An 11,274-nucleotide genomic window follows, 5' to 3' on the forward strand; every position below is an offset into this window, starting at 1 on the left:
TCCTTTCCAATGGCCCAGATGCATTTACCTTTCTATGCTTCTCTTGACTTCTATGCTTTTGTTTCAAAATATTTACTTAGTTCTAGTGTTTTAATCAGGAATATTTGGCAATCTTTTATGTCATCAAAATTTCATTTCTCCCCTACAAGATTAAACTCAACTTTGTTGGATAAGTTATTCTTCATTATAAGCCTTCATGGTTTTTGTTTTCTTTCTAGAATATTATATTCCAGGTTCTTGTCCTCTTTTTAATGGTAGTTGCAGATCTTTTTTTTTCCAAGTTGTTCCAAGCTTTGTTTAACATCAGGGGGGAATGGGGAAACTGTTTGGGTAAATGCTGAGTAGCGTTACTATATATAAATCTTTTTTTACAAAACGACTGACAAAGGAATTGGCTCAGATTTGGGCCTGTTGGCCAGCTTCCAACCTTCCAGTTTTCCCAACTTCAAAAGGGCCGTGGTGGTGCCCATGTACATACATGCTGCTGCCCCTCTGGTACAGCTGTGCATTTGGTCTCCAAGGGTCAGGCCAACAGCACAGCGTCCAAAGAAGTACTTCAGGGGGTCATCTGGTTTTTCCTGCATTTGAGCACTGACACAGGAAGTAATCCCACATATAGCACCTACAGCAGCAATGGAGAACATAAATTTCCTAGCCCTTAAAATGTCTTCAGCAGTTGATTCGGGTGGGACAAACACAAGGTTGTAGGATGATGTCACCAAGCCAACAGCAGCACCTATCTTGTTGGTGACACAAGCCTTGCGGTGGCATTCTGTACCATCGGGGACATCCCAGTACTCCTTTACCAGCATAGACTCCATGATAACCCCTCATCCCACCCCAAGGGCAGATACTCCCACTAGATCTTTTCTGATCCTGACTCTTTGTACTTGAGCTCTTTCTTCCTGGCTCCTTGTATTATTTTTTCTTTTGAGTTAACTTTTTGAGTTAAATTTTTCTTCTTGAGTTTAAGCTTGGGATTTTGGTTATGATATTTCTGGGAAATTTTATTTTGGAGTTTCTCCCAATAAGTAATTGATAGATTGTTTCTATCTTCATTCTTCATTCTTGTTTTGATAGCTCTAGACAGTTTCCATTCATGATTTCTTGAAATACATCCAGTGTGGGAAACAGGAACTCCACGCGGCTCCAGCTCTCACCACCTCCAATCCATGTAAAAGGGGACTCTGAACAAACTTTGGAGCTACAGAACACACAAAATGACACAGTGAAGCTAACCTTCCACTGAGGACAGCCCGGCAGGTTCGCAGTACTCTGGGAGCCAAGCCCAGCTCCACTCTGAGGCTTTAGCCCCAGGGTGGACCTGACCAGCCTCCAGCTGGAGGGACTGCAGATCACCAGCAGCTGTGGTGGTCCAGAATTATCAACACATAAATGCTAAGGACAAAGTGTGAGGTCAGTGCAGTGTGCACTTTGGGACCCAGTAGTTGGGAGTGCATTGGCTTTTGCTCCCAGGGTGAGAAGCAGCTGAGGGTTGTGCTGCAGCTGCACCATGTGGCAGCTTCAGCTCCTGGCCTGCAGACTGTAGGGGGACCAAGTGACCAGTGTGAGGGTTAATCACTCTTACTTTAACCTGCTTGGATCTGGATTGCAGTCTAGGGTGGGGGTCCTGGGGTGTGTGACCAGCTTGCCAGAGTGTGGAGGCTTCAGAGAGGGAACCCAGCTAATATCTCTGGTAACCGAGAAAACCCCAGCATTTGTGACGAAGCTCCCCTGTCTGGTGGCAGAGTCCTACTATGGCAAAAAAGCCCAGGGGTCAAGTGACTGAGGGGCGACATGACCAGGCAAAGGAAACGAAAGCAGACAGAAGATCCCAACATTACACTCCTATTTTGGGGACAAAAAGGATCAAGGCATGTAACAGGAGGAAGACAGTGAAGTCAGAACTCCTGAACCAAAAGCTTCAAAGGAAAATACGAGCTGGTTACAGGCCATAGAAGACCTTAGGAAGCAGATAAGAGAAAATGGAGGAAAAATTGGGAAGAGAAATGAGAATGATGCAAGAAAATTGCAAAATGAGAGTCAACAGCCTGACTGAGGAAAATACTACCTTAAAAAACAGACTGACTCAAATGGCAAAAGGGGCTCAAAAAGGAAGAGGAGAAGAATGCCTTAAAAAGCTGAAATTGCCAGATGGAAAAAGAATCTCAAAATCTCACTGAGGAGAATCATTGCTTTTGAATTAGATTGGAGCAAATGGAAGCTAATGACTTTATGAGAAATCAAGATACTGTTAAACAGATCCAAATAAATGAAAGAATAGAAGGTAATGTGAAATATCTCATGGGAAAAACCACTGACCTGGAAAATAGATCCAGGAGAGATAATTAAAAAATTATTGTACTACCTGAAAGCCATGATCAAACAAAGAACCTAGAAATCACCCTCCAAGAAATTCTCAAGGAAAACTGCCCTGATGTTTTAGAACCAGGGGGCAAAATAGAAGTTGAAAGAATCCACCGATCACCTCCGGAAAAAGATCCCAAAAAGAAAACTCCTAGGAATATTATAGCCAGGTTCTGGAATTCCCAGATCAAGGAGAGAATATTACAAGCAGTCAGGAAGAAACAATTTGAATATTGTGGAAACACAATCAGGATAACCTAGGATCTGGCAGCTTCTACACTGAGGGATCGAAGGGCTTGGAATATGACATTCCGGAGGTCAAAGGAGCTGGGATTAAAACCAAAAGTCACATACCCAGCAAAACTGAGTATCATATTTCAGGGGAAAATATGGTCATTCAGTGGAATAGAGGACTTTCAAGTATTCTTGAAGAGAAAAAACCAGAGTTGAATAGAAAATCTGACATTCAGATACAAGAAGCAAGAGAAGCATGAGAAGGTAAACAGGGAAAAGAAATCATAAGGAACTTATCAAAGTTGAACTATTCACATTCTTACAGGGAAAAATGATAATTGTAACTGATGAAACTTTTCTCAGTATGAGAATAGTTGAAGGGAATAGAAATATCTATCTATCTATCAATCTATCTATCTATCTATTTATCTATCTATCTATCTATCTATGTCTATATCAGAGGGTATACAGGTGTATGAATACATACATGAATGTGTATATATATATATGTATACAGGTATACATAGATAGAGAGTACAGGACCAATTTAATAGGAAGGGATGATACTTAAAAGGTGAAATGAAGAGGTGAGAGAGGAACATAATGAGAGGAAATGGGGAGGGACAGAATGGGGTAAACTATCTCATATAGAAGAGGAAAGGGAAAATGGTTATAATGGAGGGGAAGAATAGGAAAGCAAAAGGGAATGGGTCAACCTTATTCTCATTGAATTTGGCCTGGGGAGGGAATGAAATACACACTAAATATGGTATGTCACCCTACAGGAGAGTAGGGGGGAAAGGGATGAGAGGGGGGATAATAGAAGGGACAGCAGGCTGGGAGGGAGAGAAGTTGGAAGCACCCACTTTTGAAAAGGGATGGGATCAAAGTAGAGAGTAGAACAAGTGGGAGGTGGGATAGGAGGGAGGGAAATATAATCAGTCTTTTACAATATATCTACTATGTTAATGTTTTGCATTAGCTACACATGTACAACCTATACTGAACTGCTTATCTTCCCAGTAAGAATGGGTGACAAGGGAGGAAGGGAATGAATCCGGAATTCAAAGTTTCAAAATCGAATGTTTAAAAATACATATTCTATTATTAATACTATTTTACATGTAATTGGGAAATAAGATATAAAGGCACAGGGGCATAGAGATACACCATGCCCTACTGGAAAAGTTGAAGGGGGTATGGGAGAGAGCAGATTGGAGGAGGGGATATCCTGTAGGATTGCTATTTTGGGGGTGGTGGGTAGGGGAAAAATGGGGAAAAGATTTGTAACTCAAAATCTGGCAGAAATGAATGATGTAAATCAGAAGTTAATAAAACATTTGAAGAATGAAAAAAAAGAAATATATTCAGTTTGATGGTTTTGGTTTTCAAGTAGACTGATTATTCCTCAATTAGCTCTCATTGACTTGCTCTTCTGATGGTTGTTTTTTAAAAGAAATACTTTATATTTTTTGATATTTTTTCAATCTTTTGATTTTTTCTAGTATTTTCTGCCTCACAAAATGATTAATCTCTGATCCAACCTAATTTTCAAGTGGCTTGTCACTTGAATAATGTTGTGTATCCTGTGTACTAGACTGTTTATTTTCCTTCCAAATTCTGTCCTTGAGAACTCTCATTTCCTTTTCTATTTTTTTCTCTAGAACACTCAATTCTTTCCCAATTATTTCCTCTAGAGTTTTCATTTTATTTATATTTCAATTTTAGACCCTTGCTTCATTTCTTCCAGGAGTACAAGTAGAATTTATTTTTATTATATATAAGGAGGTAGTTAGGGGGATGGTTAGAGTTAGAGTCAGGAAAAACTGAATTTAAATACAGCCTCAGACACTTAATAGCTATGTGACTTTGGGCAAGTCATTTAATCTTTGTCTCTGTCAGTTTGTTCACCAATGGAAGCAATAATAACACTGGAGTTGTTGTGAGGATAAAATTATATTATATTATAAGGCATTTTTTCAAATTTTAAGGCATTATATAAATAATAGCTATAATTATTATTGGCATAGATCAACCATAAATAATTAATGTCATTCCAATTATTTGTATGTAATTTATTTCTGTAAGGAGAGCCCTTTAGTTGGATTCCTATAATGCATGCACGATCTTGGTAAGTTGACTTCCAGGTATTTTATATGCTCTGAAGGTATTTTGAAAGGAATTCCATTTTCTCTCTCCCTACTGGGTTTTGTTGGTAATATAGAAAAAGGTAGATAATCCATGTGCAATTATTTATTTATTTTTCCCCTCCCACTTTTTTCAAGTTGTCAGTTGTTTCAATTAATTTTTATTTCACATTCTATGTATCTCTAATTAAATGTCACATTTAAAGTGATCATTTTATTTCTTCTTTGTCTGTGCTTATTCCTTTCTTTTCTTTTTCTTGTCTTATTGCTTACAACTAGTGTCTATCACTGTTGTAGTAATGACAATGGTAATCCTTGTTGATCTTATTACCCTTGATCTTATTAGTATGGTTTCTGGTTTATTTTCATTACATATAATTATGGCTCTTGATTTTAGGCAAACAATCATTAATCTGTTAAGAAATAATCCATTTATTATTATGCTTTTAAATACTTTTGACTGTAAAGAAGTATATTTTTATAAAACCTGTTTATATTAAATATTCATTAATATAACCATATTTTTATTATTTTTGTTCTTAATACAGCCTCATGTTTTTTGCTTCATTAATATTGAACCAACTTTTTATTCTTATGATAAATCCAACCTAGTCATAGTGTATAATTTTAAATATGTTATTGTAACATATTTAATATTTTATTAAATATTTTTGAATTTATATTAATTAGAGATATTGATATATTATAGTTCAATTCTCTGTTTTATCTCTCCTGGTATGTTATCAGAACCATATCTATATCACAGAAGGGGTTTTATAGGATTCCCTCTAAATGTTCTAAAACAATCTATGAAATACTGGAATTATTCTCTGAATATATGATAGAGCTACCTTATAAACAATATTGTTCTGAGGTTTTATTTTCCTCTGGAAAATTCTTATTATTTCAATGAGTTTTGTAAAGTATCACTTTGATACTTTGAGTGATATAATATTGAAACTGTGAATTAATTTGGATAATATTGTCATTTTTATTATTTCAGCATACCCCAGTCATGAACACTATGCTGTTTAAATTTTTTTTTTAATTTCTTTTAAGAGTAATTGAACTTTATAATTGAAATTCTACAAGTACTTTGTGTGCTTTGGTAGATTGGTTCCTCAAATATTTTATGTACTTCATAGTAATTTTCAATGAGATTTCCTTCCTATTTTTGCCTTTTACCTTTTGTCTTTATATAGAAATACTACTGGTTTTTGTAAATTTATTATGAAGTCTGCAACTTTGTGGAAGCTATTGTCTTAATTAACATCTCTGCTTATTCCCTATGATTTTCCAAGTAAACTATCATGTAATAAGGGATGATATAGGGATCATATATATTGTATAGGGATAGTTTTATTTCCTCTTTGCCTATTTTTATGCCTTTAATTTCTTTTTCTTATTGCCAGTGATAACATTTCTAGAAATACATTTAATAATGATAGAAAGAAATCTTAGAAATCTTTGCTTTATCCCTGTATTTATTGGAAAACTTATAATGTGTCCTTATTGCAAAAGATGGTCACTTTTCCTTTCAAATAGATGCTTTTTATGATTTAAAGTTTCCTCTATACCTATATTCTGTAGAATAAAAAAAAACCCGACAAAGCACAAATTATTGTTTGTAAAGCCAAGCACAAGCAGCTCTCCAGAGGACTGCTACTGTGAATAGCTTTAAGGTTATGATCACATAGTATAGTGAACTCTCTATTTATTCAGCTGTAAACTAAAGCAAAACATTCACAGAAATAAAAATTTAACATTCACAACAATATAACATAGCAACTTACTACGAAAGTGGTCACATAGTTTTAAACAAGAGATATTCAGTAAGTCCTTAACTCTATCATCCTTAAGGGATACAAAGTACAAAGGATCTCCACCCCCAACTCACCCAGGTCACAGTAAATCATGATCTTGTCAGTCAGCACTAAGTACCCAAGTACAGGCCCTTTCATGTTGGCTCGAGGCTGGCTCCCAAATTCCATGGTTCCTCTTCCATGCTCCCAACTCTTGCCTGAATTCACCCAACCATCACCTGGATTCTCAACTCCTAGTCTAGCACCTTGTCTAGTTCTTTGTCCAGCCTTGTCCAGTACCCATTCCATATTGAAGCTCACAGTGAGCAGTCCATCTCAAGCCCTTCACAGTTTCTGCTTCTGGAAAGATAAAGCTTAACAGAGCCACTGGCACTATCATCTCAATTCACTTTCTGCCTGTGAAATCAACACAAGTCAATGGACAGGTGTAGCAGCAAGCACCCCAAGCGTGCTCAGGGTGGCTGCCCATACAGGTTCTTGGATCTGCTTTGTTAAAGGAAAGCAACTCAAAATGGGTTAACAAGCTTACTTTAATCAGTCAAGTAAGTATCGTTTACCTAGTTCAGGGGAAAAAGGTCAGCACCCCGAACTTCAAAGTATACAGGCAGAATTATCAAGACAGAAACAGATCAAGTAGACAGATTTCCAAACTGTCCAACCATTACATCCATACCCAGTCAACAACTGGGTTTCCACATCTGGGTTTTTCAAAGCCGGGGGGGCCCTGGACAATGGCTTCCCAGAATACAGATCAAATCACAGAACACTTCTCAAAGTGAGCCCCCAAAACAAAGCCTCACATCAGGGCTTATATAGCCTTCTCCTGGCTCGGAGAATGTAACAACCTTTTGGACCCACTGGCCAATCAAAAAGTATCTACTGAAAAACAAGCCTCCCACCCCAGCTCCACTAAAGGCTAGTGCACTTTAGCCTAGGGGCAGGGAAGATCTTCCAAATTTGCATTCCCATTACAACAGGGTGTGTCTGTCTAACAAAGTAACACAATTCAACAGATAGAATGCTTCTATCTGACAAAGTAACATAAACAACAGATAGAAGTCTTCTGTCTGACAAAGTAACAAACACAAATCAACACAGACAGAACAGACATATAGAGTGCTGGACACCACAAATATTCTCCCTCTCAGTTCTGCTCTGTTCCAGTTTGTACTCTTGCTTTTATATGGTGGTTCTCCTTCCTGTTCCACCCTTCCCGTTATGTCAGCAAGTTCCTCCCACCTTCAAATCACAAGACAGGGCTCAAAGAAACTTGAACTGAAACAAGGTGTTAAAATACTTGAATAACTGAAACATGGTGCTAAGCACTCCTTTGCTTGCCATTACAGTGTTGTATTTTATCAATGGCTTTTAATGTAATGATTGAAATTGTAGTTTTGGACATTTTGTTTAATTGTGTCGATAATTTTAACAATGTTAAAATCTGCCAGAGGTTAAGAAGGATGAAGATTGAGAAAAGGTCATTAGATTTGGCAATTAAAAGAGCATTAGTGACTTTGGAGAGAGCAGTTTTGGTTGAGTGATGTGGTTGGAAGTCAGAATGTAGTGAGTTAAGAGGAAAGGAATTAGAGATATCTCTTATAGATTGCTTTTTCAAGAATTTTAGTCATAAGAAGGAGAGATATGGTATAGTAGCTAGCAAGAATGAACAGATCAACTTGAGGGTTTTTTGAGGATGAAGGAGACATGATCATGTTTATAGATAGTAGGGGAGTAGTCAGTAGACAGGGAGAGATTGAAGACAAGAGAGTGGTTATGATAGAGGAGACAATATTATGGAGAAAAGGGAATGGAATGAGATCACTTGAACAGGTAAAGGGATTTGATTTGACAAGGAGAAGGGCCAACTCATGAGAAAGAAGTAAAGTCATCTTTGTGTTTGGAGATGAGGAAGAGTAGATAACAGGGAGCTCTTGAATAATGGCCTCATTTTTTTTCAGTGAAATATGAGGTATGATTCTTATCTAAGGTGAAGGGAGGGGGAACCAAAGGAGGTTTGACGAGAGATGAAAATATTTGGAAGACCCTCTGTGGTAAGTTAATTAAGGAGTCGTAAAAGAATTGGCTTTTAACAGAGAGGCCCCAGTGGAGATTATGTAACCTAAATTTGCTATACGTCTAGTGATCACAGTGTCAACATCACATATGTAGAAGTGAAGTAAAACATAGCACAAAAAGATCCAGGCAGACCAATGTGCACTTGGTAGAATTGTGAATTTGTCCAGCCATTCTGGAAAACATTTTGAAACTATGCTTGAATATCACTATGCACACCCTTCAACTAAGCAAGACCACTACCACACCTATAATATGAAAAGATCAAAGCAAGAGGGAAAGACTATTATTTACAAAAATATTTTTAACAGCTACTTTTGTCATAGCAAAAATCTGCAAATTAAAGTGGTGCCCATAAGTTGAGGCATGACTGAACAAATTATGTTATATTAATATGATGCAACATTATTATTTTTTAAAATTATTTTTCATCTTTATTAACTTTTAGTTTACAAGATTCAGTTCCACAATCCCTTGAGTTTCAAATTTTCTCCCCCTCCCCCTCTTTCACTCCCCGCCGCCGACCATGATGGCATGCAATCAAGTGTAGGATCTGCAAATACTTTCACATTAGACATTAGTCAGGTTGTAAAGAAGGATTGTAATGGATGGAATGAACAATGGGAAACAGGAAACAAAACCAAACAAGAAAAAGAGAGAGAGCAGGTAGTTTGCTTTAATCTGCTTTCAAACTCTGTTCTTTCTAGTTCTTTCTCTGACTGTAGATATCTCTCTCCATCATGAGTCTTTTGAGGAGTCTAGTCTATCAAAGTTGGTCATCACACATAGGTTGTGTCTGTATTTGTGTACAGATTTCTCCTGGTTCTTCTCTTCTCATTCAGCATCAGTTCATACAAGCAGGCAAATATGAAGTCCATCTACACAATAGCATTCCATTACATTCATATACTGCAACTTGTTTAGCCATTCCCCAGTTGATGGGCATCCTTTTAAATGATGCAATATTATTGATCTATAAGAAAGGATGAAAGGGATGGTTTTAGGAAAATCAGTGGTATGGGGTCATTATCTTGCTAATAATTATTTCTCTATTCCTGTGGCTGAGAAGAGGCAGGAGCACTTTGCTTTTACCTAGGAAGGAGTTCGATATGCCTTTACTATCCTTTCTCAAGAATATGTATGTAGCACATGCTCTGGAGCTACTATGCTAACTCTCACTCACAGTAATAAGTTAGGTCACCAGAAGGCCTCTGGGTTTGGTCCTAGGAGATTATGATGGAGGTGCCATGTTTTTTGTGACTTTGTCCCTTCAGTACATACAGAGGCCAGGTGATAGTGAGTTCAGACTTAGAAAGCATATGCTACAGGTTTATTGTGATGATCAAATGAAATAATATTTGTAAAATGCTTTGATAAACTTAGGATGCTGTGTTAACTATCATCATGATGTTGGGGTGATATATTTTAAATAATTATTTATTTAGAAATTTAAAAAATGTATATACTTAAAAGAACTCAAAAGATCATAAATGAAAGAATAAAGGATCCCATTATTTTAACTGGTTCCATGAGTTATTGCATTCAGTTTACATAAAAACCTCAGTTGATATAATTAATTCAGAACCTGAATCTGCTTTTCCTTTGTCCTACATAAACCTCTGAATATCAAGAACATTTTATCTCGTTGAATCTGTGAAAGAAACAACTTGTCTTGAGGAATTGCCTTCCCATTATACATATGCACAAAGCAATGCATATACACCCAATTTTATTGTTGGCAACTTCTTTCCAGATTTATCAGGTTTGAGTCAAGTGTTTTCACCCATGCCTTTCACCAATTCCATCTCTTCACACTCTCCTAACTACCTGGCACTGGGTGCAATCATGATTTAGCAAGGGAGTAAATAGGAGGCAATGTGGAGTGCTATCTCCCCTAATTGCTATTTAAACTAAACAATAAAAAGAATGAAACAAATTAAATTAGCAAAGAAGCAAGAGAACACCAATGAACCAGCCAAGATAATCAACTTGAGAATTATCTATTAAACTTCCACATAAGCTCATTTTCATAATTTTGTGTGCGTGCTTGTGAAAAGCAACCCACCATTGAAATGACTGGGATGAAGTTGCCCTTCATTTTGCTGGGAAATGGCCTTGATAATGCTGGGATTAGTTTGAAGAAAAAAGCATCCTGATTTTATTAATTCACATCTCAGTGCACAGGTTTTTTTAAAAGGACATATTGTTTTAGAGAGGTGGAGAAGTTGACCTAAACTACTTTCCCTTTTTACATTTTTCTCTTATTTGTTTGATTTATCTTGGGAGTAAGATAGTAGATCAGACACTTTCTGCAAACCTCTTTAAGTCTTCAACCTCTCCATTTTTTTTTGCACCAGATGTAGAATAATTACAGCTAAGTCCACAGGAGAAGAAGACATGACCCCTGGCAAGGAAAAATCCTTTATCAATTAGCACTGGAGAAGCTAAAACTTAAAGTGCTTACTCTTTATCCTCCTCTATGAGACTCCAGCCTGCATTAGTGAGCACAAACATGGTTCCAGTGTCTTTGGGGTGGGGACTCCCAATGCTGTAGTCACTTTGCCTGAACCTCTTTCCCTTTTGTCCTCCCTCCTGCTCCTTCCCCCATCCCCAGTATTCCACCAAAGAAG

General features: G+C 37.1%; 1 pseudogene; it reads right to left on the reverse strand.

Annotated features, from left to right (window-relative positions):
• Nucleotides 1–368: 368 nt before the first annotated feature.
• Nucleotides 369–821, reverse strand: LOC138156927 (NADH dehydrogenase [ubiquinone] 1 alpha subcomplex subunit 11 pseudogene; annotated as a pseudogene).
• Between the last annotated feature and the right edge of the window lie 10,453 nt (nucleotides 822–11,274).

Source organism: Petaurus breviceps, unplaced genomic scaffold, assembly GCF_028583685.1.
Source record: "Petaurus breviceps papuanus isolate PSGF00001 unplaced genomic scaffold, PetGlider_PUasm1.0 164, whole genome shotgun sequence".
Taxonomy (NCBI): domain Eukaryota; kingdom Metazoa; phylum Chordata; class Mammalia; order Diprotodontia; family Petauridae; genus Petaurus; species Petaurus breviceps.